The following is a 13,926-nucleotide window of genomic DNA, read 5'->3' on the forward strand; positions in this document are numbered from 1 at the left end:
CTTGGCCATTACCACCCAGCAGTGCTTTCACATCAAATTTCCTGTCATGTACAGCATCGCTCAGTCATGTGATCAGCTGACAATATTACATGCCTGACTCCTCCCCTTTGTCTCCAGTTATTAGACAATGCTGTATGAAGTGTAAGACACAGTGAAGGAGTTGGGCTCTGTGATGGAGTGGCACTGTAATGTGAGAGGAAGTTTGATGTGACACAGCACTGTGGACTAGAGTCCCCCTCCTGTTACTGAAAATGGCCATATTTGGGGTCACACTAAGGCACTATTATAATGGGGCACATTGGGTTGCGCTATTATTATAAGGCGCCACGTCATGAGCAATATTACTATAAAGTGCGGGATATCTGGCACTATTACTAGAGTTGCACATGGGAGAGCTATTACTCTAAAAGGCCACATTGGGGACACTATTACTTTAAGGGGTCACATCAGGACACTATTATTATAAGGGGCCCCAGCAAGGGCACTATTACTATAAAAGGCCACATTAGGAGCACCATGACTAGAAGGGGCCACATTGGGAGCACTATTACGATAAAGGGCTACTTATTTAATGTTGTATCAGAAAATATTCTATCGGAGGTATTGGCGGACCCGACTTGTGTGAACCCAATGATGTGCATAAGGCCATGCGGTGGTCTGAAGGGTCCTTGTGGCTTCCAGCCCACAAAACTGTATTAGCTGTAATGTTCATTCTGCCTAAGGGAGGGGCGCAGTGCTTATAGGGCGATCACAAAGTACATTACACAAATATATCATGAAGAAGAAAAAGAACTGCATTCGCAGACATTATTGACCCCTGACCGCCTGTACCGGCTAGCGCTTGTACCATGAGAACGCCTGAAGAGAAGGATATGTGTTTCACGTACCGCCGGACATGCTTCTGTTCACTTGACTGGAGCTGTGTTTCTGTATTCTGCACAGCAGACAGAAAGGACTCGAGCTACGAAACTGCCGAAGGGGCTTCAGCTACATTGCTTCGCTGATCATTGGAAGTCTTGGAGGTTGGACCCCCACCAACCATGAAGTGACAGCCTATCCTAGTGATATACCATCAATTGTTAAGATGAGAATGTCCTTTATCAATGGCATTATCATTTGGGAAATTGGCCCACAGTCTTCAGTACATTTATCATTAACTTACCCTTAACACCTGTACTCTAGACCACCAGGGATGCTATCATTAAAGGGGTTGTCCAGTCACTGGACAAACCCACTTCAGTAGGGCTGAAGGAGTTAAAATAATAACTTGAAGCATACTTATCCCTCATGGCTGCCAGGATCAAGTGCTTCATCCCCACTGTGGTCCTGGTGGTTGGTGTGATCGCTGACATCACAGGAACTCAGGTGACCACTGCAGCCAATGAGAGGCTGCAGCATCACGTTCCTGAACTCCTGGCATCGTGACACTCAGAATTTGAGTGACCATGCCATGAGAATGTTTGTTGATGCAGCAGCCTCTCATTGGCTGTGATGTCAGCCTTATTGAAGCGAGGCTGTCTGTAATCTGACAACCCCTTTAACACTTTCACTTCTATAAGCCACCAGGGATGGCACGAGTAACCCCTTCACTACCTTAAATAAACAAATACTGTATGTAACCATTGAATGAGACTTCCGGCACTAAGAAATTGATGATCTATCCTTAAAAATGGTCACCAATGTCAGATTGGTGGGTTCCCCCACTTGGGACTCCCGCTGATCAGGTAACATCATGTTACCTGATCATAGTGCAGTCCTATTCAAGGACCTAAATGAGCTGATTGGTGGAGATCCCAAGAATAGATGATCAATATCCAACTTCTGTAAAACTCCTTAAACTTGTTCACTGCCCAACCAACTTATACCATCATAGAACTTACCATAAGCACCTGTACTTCTGTAGATCTCCAGAGATGTTATCATTAACATCTTCACTTCTCTAGCCCACCAGGGATTAGTCACGCTTTCATTACCTTTTATCACTAAGTATGTTACCACTCACTTCCTTCAATAACCTATATCATCATGGACATTGGACTTAACACCTGTATTACTCTAGACCACCAGGGATTTCATCTAACACTTTCACTTATCTAGCCCATCAGGAAAGTTCCCACTAACTGATTAGATAACTAGAGATATTGCCCTTATCTCTATTGCTGCTCTAGACCACAAGGAATACTCTCAATAGTTCCATCATTAATCTAGACAACTAGAGATGTTACCATTAACCCTATAATTGCTCTAGACCACCAGGAATGCTATCATTAGCCTCTTCCCTATCCTAGACAACCAGCGATGGTACCATTAAACCTAACATTACTTTAGAATTCCTGGTGGTCTATCTTTAACCTCTTCATTAATAAAGACAATTAGGATAAATCACAACATCTCTAATATTACTCTAGACCACCTGGAATGTTCTCATTAGTCTCTTCATTAACTTAGACAACTATAGATGTTAGCATTAATCCTATCACTGCTCTAGACCACCAGGAATGCTATCATTAAACTCTTCATTAATGTAGACAACTAGAGATGTTACGATTAACCCTATCACTGCTATAAATCATCAGGAATGCTATCATTAGCCTCTTCACTGTCCTAGACAACCAGCAATGGTACCATTAAACCTAACATTACTTTAGACCACCAGGAGTATATCCCTAACCTCTTCATTAATGAAGACAATTAGGATTAATCATAACATCTCTAATATTACTCTAGACCACCAGGAATGTTCTCATTAGTCTCTTTATGAACTTAGACAACCAGAGATGTTATCATTAATCATATCACTGCTCTAGACCACCAGGAATGTTCTCATTAGTCTCTTCATTAATGTAGACAACTAGAGATGTTACGATTAACCCTATCACTGCTCTAAACCACCAGGAATGCAATCATTAGCCTCTTCACTATCCTAGACATCCAGCAATGGTACCATTAAACCTAACATTACCCTAGACCACCAGGAGTATATCCCTAACCTCTTCATTAATGAAGACAATTAGGATTAATCATAACATCTCTAATATTACTCTAGACCACCAGGAATGTTCTCATTAGTCTCTTTATTAACTTAGACAACCAGAGATGTTATCATTAATCATATCACTGCTCTAGACCACCAGGAATGTTCTCATTAGTCTCTTCATTAATGTAGACAACTAGAGATGTTACGATTAACCCTATCACTGCTCTAAACCACCAGGAATGCAATCATTAGCCTCTTCACTATCCTAGACATCCAGCAATGGTACCATTAAACCTAACATTACTTTAGACCACCAGGAATTCTATCTTTAACCTCTTCATTAATAAAGACAATTAGGATTAATCAAAACATCTCTAATATTACTCTAGACCACCTGGAATGTTCTCATTAGCCTCTTCATTAACTTAGACAACTAGAGATGTTAGCATTAATCCTATCACTGCTCTAGACCACCAGGAATGCTATCATTAAACTCTTCATTAATGTAGACAACTAGAGATGTTACGATTAACCCTATCACTGCTATAAATCATCAGGAATGCTATCATTAGCCTCTTCACTGTCCTAGACAACCAGCAATGGTACCATTAAACCTAACATTACTTTAGACCACCAGGAGTATATCCCTAACCTCTTCATTAATGAAGACAATTAGGATTAATCATAACATCTCTAATATTACTCTAGACCACCAGGAATGTTCTCATTAGTCTCTTTATGAACTTAGACAACCAGAGATGTTATCATTAATCATATCACTGCTCTAGACCACCAGGAATGTTCTCATTAGTCTCTTCATTAATGTAGACAACTAGAGATGTTACGATTAACCCTATCACTGCTCTAAACCACCAGGAATGCAATCATTAGCCTCTTCACTATCCTAGACATCCAGCAATGGTACCATTAAACCTAACATTACCCTAGACCACCAGGAGTATATCCCTAACCTCTTCATTAATGAAGACAATTAGGATTAATCATAACATCTCTAATATTACTCTAGACCACCAGGAATGTTCTCATTAGTCTCTTTATTAACTTAGACAACCAGAGATGTTATCATTAATCATATCACTGCTCTAGACCACCAGGAATGTTCTCATTAGTCTCTTCATTAATGTAGACAACTAGAGATGTTACGATTAACCCTATCACTGCTCTAAACCACCAGGAATGCAATCATTAGCCTCTTCACTATCCTAGACATCCAGCAATGGTACCATTAAACCTAACATTACTTTAGACCACCAGGAATTCTATCTTTAACCTCTTCATTAATAAAGACAATTAGGATTAATCAAAACATCTCTAATATTACTCTAGACCACCTGGAATGTTCTCATTAGCCTCTTCATTAACTTAGACAACTAGAGATGTTAGCATTAATCCTATCACTGCTCTAGACCACCAGGAATGTTCTCATTAGTCTCTTCAATAATGTTGACAACTAGAGATGTTACAAGTAATCCTATCACTGCTCTAGACCACTTGGGATTGCTATTGTTACCCTCATCATTATTCTAGTAAACTAGAGATTATACCATTGGTAAAGGAATATCTTTTAAAATAATAAAAAAAACAAAAAACACAAATATGATATAATCCGTATACATAGAGATGAGCGAGTACCCAAATGCTCGGGTCCTCATTATTCGTATCGAGCTTTTCGTAAAATTTGAGAGCTCTATTGGAGTAACGAACCCCATTCGTTTTTTTTTCTCTCTCTCTCCTCCGCCCAGCCAGCCACAAACTGCTGTTGACGTGCGCAGGCACGTCACAGCGGGGAGGGGTCAAAACTAGGGCGGGGTCAAACACGATAATACTCGTACGAGCATCAAGCTCGGAAGAGTACGTTTGCTCAACTCTACTTATACATTGTAAATATAAGAAAATGCACATTTTTGTATTGTGGATACACCAGATAAATGTTCTTGTATAGGGGCTCTGAGCTGGTTGTGTCGGCCACTGAGCAGGCATATATTTGTACATTAAAAGTAATGGGTAAAATTAAGATTTGCGGCTTTGCCACCTTGCAAGTTGCATTTTGAAAACATTTACTTTTATCACGTGCAATGCAGGAAGGGTGACACGGCCAAAGTCAGCATGTAGCCACCGCCTCAATGTGGATTAACATGGGACAGCTATCGTCTGAATGGTCACTCAAAGTAGTCACTAAAGCATACGAGCAGCTAATATATGGGCTCTTTTACATGGAAAGATTGTTCTTTACTTGCTATTCAATGTCGCAATCACTGAATGAATTGTTGGGAGCATTTACGTGAGCCGAAATATTGCATGTTGACTAATTAGGGGGTGGGAGCAGAGAACTTGAAGCTTCTGGGCCCCAATGCAAAATCTGTAACAGGGCCCCCATCATAATGCTTTATTCATAGCACTGGGCTCCCCTAAGCCAACCTGTGTGTGAGTCTTAGCCCCCTATCCCAGGACAGCTCTCTCCTAGCTATCTAAACCACCAATAAGGCTAGGATGGGGTTCCAAGCATGAAATGGGTTACAAAAGAACCAAACTTGAACCTATTAAAGCAATACATACATTAAAGAAGTACCACATTGCTTTTATGGAGTGTACAACTCCTGTACACAAGTATGGAACAATACCTCTACAGCGCCACTTATTGGAAGGCAGCATTCCTGCAAGTTAATGTTAGACTCTTTATACAAGCCTTGTAACAATGACTTAGAATTGAAAGCCAAGCCAGAACCCATACACAGACAGCTGTTTCGGGATATTTTCCCCTCATCAGTGTGCAGTAGGTTTCAGGCTTGGCTAGCGAGAGGCCTGTGATGTGGGACAGGAACACTTTCTTTTCTCCTTAGGGAGAGCACCTAGATGGTGAGTGAGTGAGAAGACTTATAAGGCCATCCATGCTCCTCTGAGTAATATGCAAATGAGGAAGTTGGAACAATACCTCTGCAGCGCCATCTATCATTATAGACGCCATGAAGTGAAGTCCTCGGTGTATTAATAGTTTGTTGCAATTTTTAGTAGAATGTTCCTAAACATAGCCATTTTTTTTTTTCAGAAGTAATTATATTTTCTTTAACAAGTGCCAATTACTCTTACATTTGCTCACAAACGCTTTCTCATTTTCTCGCACATAATAACTTTTTGATTTTAAATAATTTACCGGAGTGTTTTTTGTGAAATCTCGGTAAGCTGCAGGTGACGTTTTAATGAAGGAAAAAAAGAAAATAATCATTTGACGTTAAATTGTTATTATTATACCGCACAAGAGGAAATCACAAAGAAATATCTGGTGAGGTGGGAGACTGGCAGAAAAAAAAGGTGAAAAATTGTGTAATTTTAGACGCTTGCCTTAATGTCGACTTAATTACTGTTTCTACATGAGCTGCAAAGTCGATGGTTATTGTGAAGGTTTTAGAAAATCTCTATCTTTAATGACGGCATTGTGAGAACGCCTGAATGGAAAGCAGATTGTTCCATTTATTTATTTATTTAGTTAGTTGCAGTCTAATTGCAGCATATTATGCAAGTGACTTACTGCGTCTGTATGAGGAGACATCGAAGAACGAGAAGGATTAGGTAGCTGGTGTGCTAGTGTAGTATCCAAGAGTTGGGGTGCCACAGCAATGCTATTGCTACCTCCTGTAAAGTGTGTATTAGAGTTGAGCGAACATACTCTGTCGAGCTTGATGCTCGTTCGAGCATTAGCGTACTCGATGGTGCTCATTACTCGAACGAGCATCAAATCGTGTTCGACCCCGCCCCATCTTTTGGCTCCTCCCCACTGTGACGTGTCTGTTTTGGCCCCTCCCCACCACGACGCAGACCGCATCATTTGAAAATTTTTGGTCTGGCAGGAAGGGGAAAGGGGAAAGGGGGAAAGGGGGAAAGGGGGAGAGAGGGAGAGGGAGAGGGAGAGAGAGAGAGAGACAACAACACACCTCGGGACCCGACGTTTCACATGCAAAAATGCTCGAGTCTCCCATTGTAGTCAATGGGGTTCATTACTCGAGTAGAGCTCTCGAATTTTACGAAAAGCTCGACTCGCATAACGCGGACCCGAGCATTTGGGTGCTCGCTCATCTCTAGTGTATATATACGAAATGAAATGGTGAATAATGTGTTAACGTCTGGTGTTCTTACTATCTAGCACTGCATGACTTTGCAGACTACACCCTAACCTGCTCCAGCACCGGTCAGTCACCCTTAGCTAGATCTGAGATTGGCTAGTTAGCTTCCGCTTAGCTGTGGATTGGTAGACAGAAAAGGTAGAGAGTGGGCAGGGTTAGCCAGTCTGGTCCAGGCTTGGAGAGAGTCTAGTCCAGAGGAACCTGAAATAGAGACCAGGGAGGATGAAGGTGACCACCTACTCCAGCCAGTGCAGTGGGAAGAAGAACATCAAGTGTGAGTACTAACAACCGAAGGCAAATGAGAGAAAGAGGGAGAACAGAGGAGAAAGGAAAATAAATCAAGTTTATGCTGGAGTGTTAGAAGGAGAGAGAAATAGAAGCAAGTCAGCAGTTAACCCTTTAGAGTAATAGCCCACTAACTGAATCTGAATACTAATTAGCCCACTAATTAGCCCATTAATCTAAATAATGAGAATAATGTAACTGCTATTGGGATGAAGAACACTCTCTTAATAAAGTTCGGAATTGTTTTCCTCTAAAATCTGCAAATTAACACCTGACTCTGCAGGTAGCAGGCTACAACTGCCTATTTTATATATTATTTTTAGCACTTGTTTAGGTCAGTCCAATGGACCACCATTTTTAACATCTGCCAGGAGGACCAGTAGAGCCACTGTGACAACCATCTCATTTCTGACCCGCTGCTTAATCGCCTCCTAGGTCTGGGTCATTACACTGCTAGGGTCTCTGGACAAGAAGATGATCACAGGTTGCCATGGGAAGCCTGGAGATCATCTAGAATTAGTGATAAGCGACTTTTTGAATGGCCATTGCACCATATTTCTGCAAAACGTTTAGTTTGGTCCAAATTCATTCAAACCGAACCGGAACTTCACAAATACTCCTTATCATTTCCCCTCCAATTGAGAAGGAGGAGTAAAAAGAGAAGGAAGAAGCAAGTTGGCTCAGAGGTTAGCAGTCTTGTCTCGCGGCACTGAGGTCCTAGGTTCAAATATGATCGAGGACAGCAACTGCTTGAAGTTTGTATGTGTTCTTCCTTTGCTTGTGTTTCTTATTGTTCTTTTCCTATGAAGAAGGAGGAGGAACACAGAAGAAGCACCCTGGTGGTGTAGTGGTTAGCATTGTTTCCTTGCAGTGCTGTAGTCATAGGTTCAAGCCTTTTTTAATATTTCAGTGATCTTCTGAGGCTCTGTTCACATTTGTTTTGTGATGGATTTGTCAGACAGCAGACACGAGTGGCACCCAATGGACCCCATTGTCTTATAATGGGGTGAACCGCATGCCCCTGAAAATGCAGCAATATTTTTCCAATCCAAAACTATTTTGAGTCCAAGAGTTGAGGAATAACCCCACAGTTTCACATGAGCAGTGAAAGGTGTTAAAGGGGTTGTTTAAGAGTAAACTATTGGTGGCCTTTCTTCAGGACAGGTCATCAACAGTAGATTATTGGGGTCTGTTGCCTAAGACCCACATTAACCAGCTGATCTCTGGACTGATGCGCTCATGCTAATTTCTGCAGGCAGCTGTTACCACGGTAGTGGTGAATCTTGGTATTACAGGCAAAGCTTACAACGAAATTAATGGCATCTTGGCCTGCAATACCAAAGTGGGCCACTGCAGTAAGAACAAAGCCATTTGCTTCCTGCAGAAATCAGTTCAGGGCATGAGTACAGTACAACAGCCCAATGAATAGCTGATAGATGGGGGTCCCGGGAGATGGACCCCCGCTGATCTACTACTGATGACCCATTCTAATAATAAGCCAACAGTGGAGCAGAATTTTTTTGCCATATTATTGCTTTATCCATTTTCTACCTTTTCTATTAGTTTTCCCCTTTTCATATTTTGTCCGATCTTCATTTTTTAAGATTTCGCAATTGAAAAGCTCATAAAAAACAACAAAATGCCGCGCAGACATTGGAGTTAAATGAAGTATTGATTTGAAGAGGCCGACGGGCCACGTTCTCTCCCTGATCTCACATGGGCAATTCTTTTAAATGTAAAATTGAAGGGTAGAACATTAGATATAAATAAATGACATTCATGCCTCTCTGCTCGCCTCGCAGTGACAGCCAGGAGCTTCAGGCGAAGCCTCCTGCTTAGAGCCCAGGAGTTGCTAGAATGACAGCGGTCATGTTTGCTGCACACATCGCTACACACATACCTGCCTGCACTTACATCGGCGCGGAGTGTAAGACATGGTGACATGAGGCGCGTGGGGAGAGCGGAAGGTTTATAATGCATGACAGCAAAGTGCACAGCATTCATTACTGTGAGTGTTCATTGGCCTAAGTACATGGAACTGGGTCGGAAATACTAGTACTGGGGTCTTGGGGTATAAAGTGAATGGTAAAAAGTGTTGGATAGGTTTAGATAAAAGGAAAAAAGGAGAGAAGAAGAAGAACACTTAGGGCTTATACACGCAGTCCATATTCCGTCCGAGTTTGATTGTGATATGGACACAACTCGCAAGGGAAAAGATTTTTCACTTGGACTGATCATCCTCGTTTGTAAAATCTCTGCATGTCCTATCCTCGCAGAAGAATAAGACAAGTAATGTGGCTGTCTCACACATTGGACAGCGCGTGGATGAAGTGTCCGTATGCTGTGCGATACCAGTCGCACCCAAGATTTTCAGGTGCAACTCATTATGGAAGAGGAAATGAAAAGAGAAGACGAGGAGGAAGAGCAAGAGAAAGAATACACTGGAGAATTAGGAAGAGAGGGAAAGCGGAAGAAGAAGGAAAGGAAGAGGAAGGAGAAAAATGAGCAAGAAAGTTAGGAAGAGGCACAAAAGGAGGAGAGGAAGAAGAGGGATAGTAAGAGGAAGAAGAAACTGGAGTATTAGGGCTTTTACCCACTGGTGTTTTTTTTTTTCGCTGCGAAAATACCAGCATTTTTTTTTCCAAATGTCAATGGGACTTTCTAATGTTAAAATCACATCACACAAAAAGTTTTTCGCTTAATTGCGATTTTTGTGCAATGTAATTTTAACATTAGAAAGTCCCATTGACATTTGGAAAAAAAAAACGCAGTGATTTCGCAGTGAAAAAAAACGCAAGTGGGTAAAAGCCCTTAGGAAGAGGAAAAAATGTAGAAAAAGAGAAGAGGAAGAAGAGAAAGAAAAGGAAGAAACGGGAGAATTAGAAAGTGAAAAAAGGAGAAGGAGGTTAGATAGGGAGAAAAAAGGGAAAAAAAGAGGAAGAAGAAATGGAGGGAGAGGAAAAAAACACTGGATAAGTAGAAAGAGATAAAAGTAGAAGTAGTAAAGGGAAAGGAAGAAGAAGAGCAAAATGAAGAAACAGTGAATAAAGGAGGCGAAAGTGGAAGAAGAAACTGGAGAATCTGTAAGAAAAAAAAGGAGAAGAGGAAGAAGAAGAGGAGGAAAAAATGAAAAAAAAAAAGAGGAAACAGAAGCATTAGGAAGTGAACCAAGGAGGAGGAAGAAGAAAAAATGAAAGAGGAAGAAGAAGAGGACAAAGAAGAAACAGAGGAAGAGGAGGAAAATAACTGGAGCATTAGAAAGAGAAAGAAAGCTGAAGAAAGAGAGGAAGTGAAAAGGAAGAAGAGGGATAAAAAGGATGAAGAGAAGGAAAAGGATACAGAAAGGAGGAAAAAAGAGGAGGAAAGCAGAAGAAAAGGAAGAAACAAGGAAATTAGGAAGTGGAAAAAGGAAAAGGAGATGGAAAAAGGAGAATAGGGAAAAATGAGGGAAGAAGACAGGAAGAAGGAAAAAGGAAGAGGAGGAGAAAGAAGAAACAGGAGAATTAAGAAGAGGAAAAAAGGGAGATGAAATATACAATATACCTTTCTGGTTTCCATTTTTTCATAAACTAGCAGAAATCCAGGTTAGCAGAACGCCGCCCACCGAGTATTGTGGTGTCTGTCAGAATCAATTTCCCAGTTTTATGTCATATAGACATTTCCCGGTGGCAGCTGAACGCACTTACAACAACAGAAACAGCCGACGCGCCGCTCCCCAGACGTAATAATCACCGTGTGTCCCTCTGCTGTAATATCGTCCTCTCTACCCGAGATCCACATTCCATTCAGTCCTGACGAACACCTTTGGGAAAACTCTCAGAGTAGAATGGGATGTTGTCACTTCTGAGTGATCCCTCTTGTGATGTGGATCAAAACCAATACCTGCAACAGAGAGGAGAGCAGGGAACTGAGCCGAAACTTGGGGAGGGCTATCATTGACTAGCTGGCCATAGAAAAAATATACTTTCCTTTCCTGAAAGGATGTGTGCCTTCATCCAAAAAAATTATGTTTGAGCACCCACACCCAAAAAAAACTCATGTGTGCTTCCTCAAAAAAGCTATCCGGACAATAAACAAAAGGCAAGGCATTTTGATGACCCATTTCTGATGGATTCTTCGCCCCAGAACATCTGCTGCATATCTTTGTGCAGATCTGCATTCAAATCTGCAATCAAAATGGGCATATAACGTGGATTTTGGTACAAATTTCACCCCTTCATTTCAAGAGATGACATCCACACTATACAAACCAAAGAACTATCCTAAAAAGTGTTGAGTGAACTAAAAAAACAGCTGAACTTTGTTTCAGGTCAAACTTTGATAAAAGTTCATTCTAGTGGCCTGTTTTGTGCAAACTTGCTTAAAGAACAAGAAAGAGGAGGAAAAAAATAAGAAACAGGAAAAATAAGAAGAAAAATAGTTCCCCTTCTTTTTTCCCTTCTTTCTCTTTCTTTTCTTCTTCACCATTAACTTTGTCTTGAAAACAGCTCAACGTGTCTTAGATAAACTCCTGGATGACCTCAGAGTGTGGTATACAGGGCCATTATGGCTCTTAGACAGTGTTATATCCCACTTTTATGAGTATTGGTGAAGTTCTGATTTGCTGGAACAAATTTTTAAAAACTGAACTTTTTTGCTGAAATTCGGCAAACTGGGCAAACCGAGCTTTTTAAAAGTTCTCTCATCAGCGAGAGTGCTTAGCGGTGGAGCGGAGAGGACACAGGGAGACACTGCTCCTCTGATCCATAACTTTACAAAGGAAGCTTTTCCCTGCTACTGAATGTTACTTCTTCCATGGGTGGCTTCCCTCATCCTCTTGTACCCTCCTGCCTCCTGGGTATTTGGAGGCATCCTATGGCGGTGGCTTGCATCTGGACTTACTCGAATTGGACCGGAAGGACTGCGAACTGGTCCGACCTGTGGCAGCGGCTCTGGGTAAGTGAAGACTTGGGTCTTCTGAGGGTCCGCAGGAGTCTCCTGGTGGGACCCTTTGGTGCTTCCTCACCGGCCTTTAACCAACAGGATTCACTGTCTACTGCTTGGTATATTGCTGGGTGCTATGCAAGTGACTGCCTTTGCACTGGCCTTGCCTTGCTGTAGCAAGCACCAGGAGCCTCCTACTGTGGACACAATTTGGGGCTATTAGATCTCCTGTGGGAGACAATAAGAGGATTGAGTGCTGCCCATGAGCAGGCCTGAGAATGAGGAGAAGAATGGTACAGCACACACAGCCTCAGCCACCTAAAGGATCCCTTCTATCCAGTTGTACAACACCAGGAGCCATTTTGTATCTGTTTAAGAAATAGCTCATATATGTGAATAATGTATTGTATTGTGATATCTTAAAGGGGCAGTATGCCAATTTTTCGGCAGTGGACCTGCATCCCTCTGCCTGGACATCGAGACTTTTCTAATACAGCTTCAGATTCCACACTTGTTTTGTCATCAGGCCATAGTACTTACCTAGCTCACAGACACATCCAATGTGGCCAGTTACGTATACTAATGTTACAAAGTTATGGTTGACTAATACCTGAATTCCTGATCCTAGCAGCTCATAACATGCCCATTCAATTTTGTCGTTCATTCTTTAATCTGTGGCTACCTTGATATATTACTCTGCAAACCACAAGAGCAACCTGCTTAATATTACTACCTTTCCTCCTTCAGCAGCAGAAATATTCTCACTTTTCACAGAATCTTCCTAACTAGCTAATACTGGGCTGAAAACACATCACATCTACAGTCTCAAATAAGATTGCAGACGTTTTACCTTCTGGTTCCCAAAGTACAAACAGAGATCTGGAGACCTTCGGCCACAGCTCTGAACCAGGCTGGACTGCAACAGCACCTCAGGAACATGGCTGTCCTTCAGGACAGTCTTCTTCCAGTTCCTCTTCACCTGGGACGACAGACCAAAACCTTACCTGCAGAGAACTTACTGAAAGAGGTACCCCTAGCACCTTACAGGCCTTTACTAACTCTAAAGGGCTTTCATCTATGGAAGGATCTCATACTGTCATTACTGAAGACCGGAATCTGGAAGACCTCTCTTGCAACCTTCCATCTTACCCAGGTTCAGACAGCCCTTTAACACATTGAAGAAGCTATCTGAAAGATATTTCATGAGATATACAAGAGATTTCCAGCCAATTACAGTCTAATATTGATCCTCTCATTAATCCTACAGCTCAGGTTGAACAAAAAATAGAAGAATTTTCAACTGCGCATAACAAATTAGTGGATGCTCACGATTCCCCTTAGGAGGGCTCTCATCTGGAGGAAATAGTTAAAGATCTTGAAGACAGAGTGAAAAGAAATAATATCAAATTTCAAGGTATTCTGGAATCTGTATCCTCAGCCAACCTTGCTCAATTTCTGCTTATGCTTTTTCGAACTCTGCTTCCATCTTTACCCCCGCTGGAGTACGCCATTGATAGAGCACATAGGATCCCTAGAGCACGTTCTGTTCCAGAGGCCGCTTCAAGGGATGCATTGGTTTGGATCCACTTTTATCAAACCAAA

General features: G+C 41.7%; 1 protein-coding gene across 2 annotated transcripts in view; it reads right to left on the minus strand.

The window, feature by feature from the left end:
- Positions 1-13,926, minus strand: part of LRFN2 (leucine rich repeat and fibronectin type III domain containing 2) — a 453,859-nt gene that overhangs the window by 415,977 nt on the left and 23,956 nt on the right. The window lies entirely within an intron of this gene.

Source organism: Eleutherodactylus coqui, chromosome 3 (genome assembly GCF_035609145.1).
Source record: "Eleutherodactylus coqui strain aEleCoq1 chromosome 3, aEleCoq1.hap1, whole genome shotgun sequence".
NCBI lineage: Eukaryota > Metazoa > Chordata > Amphibia > Anura > Eleutherodactylidae > Eleutherodactylus > Eleutherodactylus coqui.